Source organism: Echinops telfairi, unplaced genomic scaffold, assembly GCF_000313985.2.
Source record: "Echinops telfairi isolate 266 unplaced genomic scaffold, ASM31398v2 ScPeMD7_23;HRSCAF=83, whole genome shotgun sequence".
NCBI classification, from domain to species: domain Eukaryota; kingdom Metazoa; phylum Chordata; class Mammalia; order Afrosoricida; family Tenrecidae; genus Echinops; species Echinops telfairi.
This window is the reverse complement of record NW_022103920.1, coordinates 72996567-72998442: the sequence shown is the minus strand read 5'-3', so window position 1 is coordinate 72998442 and position 1876 is coordinate 72996567.

The following is a 1876-nucleotide window of genomic DNA, read 5'->3' as shown; positions in this document are numbered from 1 at the left end:
TCCACACATATCGATGCCTTTATCAATATGGGTCTAAGTCACACTTATTCTGTATGTCACACATGCAAGCAAATCACTTACAAGTCCTTGGTCATGCTGTGTTCCTTTGTCCTGTCCCCTTAACCACCATACGACTGCCTAATGTGATCTATTACTTTGTCTTTTCATACACATTAAATTTTAATAGAACACATGTTCTTGCTCTTACCAGGGATACTTCATCTGCCTTGTATTTATTCAATCTCTGTCCTTTCTACAATATGAGTTCCTCTTCCTGCTTTGATAGTATCCCTCTCCTGATCGCCCCTGATTTACAGCACGTACAGGCTGTTGACTCTCCACGTCAACACTCTGACTATAGGCAGAGTGAGCAGAGCAGTGACTGGTGTAGAGCATCCTTTCTGCTTACCTGAAGGGGAAACAATACGGCTCAGCTTACTCTTAGTTGTTTTTCAGGATCGAACACTGCTTTGGACACACCAGTGTGATTTGGTTGTCATGTAGAGCATTGGTTTAATAAGGATTAATGATTCAATTACTGTCTCCGTTGAGCACGTGGCAGAGGCCATTTGTGCTCTCAGTCAGTCTACTTCAAGGTCAGGGCTTGGTGTTTCACACACGAGAATTCATTGTTCTTCTCGAGAGTGTCTTCTCTGGTCTAGAACGTGAGTTCAATTTGTACGTAACTGGCGCTGACGATGTCTTTCGGTAATCCTACTTCTCAGGCTCGATTCTAGCTGTGGCATGTAACTTTCATGGAAAAGCAAGCACCTCGATGGATGGACATTTAACAGCATTCTCAGGTGGAAAGGCAACAGAACAGAAAGGAAGGCAGTCAGTTGGCAAATCATTGCTGAATGGCCACTTCGCTCCCAGTGAACACTCTCATGACGAACAGTGAAATAGGTTCGTAACTGGAATGTGTAATCGATTTCTAAAACATTCCACTCAATTTCACACTGCCTCCTTTCTTCAGTCCTTTACTGAGGTATACAAAGAATTTGCATGAGCCTTTCCATTTTTTCTTTATCTCAATCAGCTGTTTTAATGGAAGCTAAGCTCCACCTGGTGGCGGAATTCACTTTTCTTATTTGAACTTTAGTGCCGGCATCAAAACAACGTTCTAAATCCTAGCCTTAATGTTTGTGCTAGCCGTTTTATTCAAAAGCAGACTCCCAGTCTGTCTGAATCTTGAAGCTCCTGCTGACCTGTCCATCACGAGCGACTCTACCGGTGTTTGAAATCTCTGTGGCCTGTCGTCCAGCAGCATGCAAGCCCCGGGAGAACAGACAGGCAAATGATGGGCTAATAACCCTCAGGATCAGTGTAGAAAAGACAGACGTTATTAGGGCTGTCAGCTTACTTGGCCCCACAAGCAATACACCTGGAGTCCGCAGTCACAAAATCAAGTGACATGGAGCACGGGGGAATCTGCTGGAAGTGACCTCTTTAAAAGGTTACAACACAAAGATGCCACTCTGAGGACTAAGGCACCGGTGGCACCAGCCATGGGATTTTCAATCAGCTCACATGGATACAGAAGATTGCAGAAGAACTGCTAGATTGAAGTGACCACGTTGGCAAAGAATGCTGAAGAAACTATGGCCTGTCAGTAAGACCAACAAAACTGTCCTGGAAGAAGTATAGTCTGAATGTTCCTCAGAAGCCAGGAGGGCAAGACTTCCTCTCGTTTACTTTGTACGTGTTACGAGAAGAGATGAATCCCCGAATTGGGCTCTCATTCTTGGCAAAGCAGAGGCTGAGCGGAGCAAATCCAAAGGAAGACCCTGAACCAGATGGCTTCCGCCCTGGCTGCCACACGGCTGTGGAACACAGCGAGGGGTCTGAGCACGCATCGTAGCCCACGGCAGTGTCC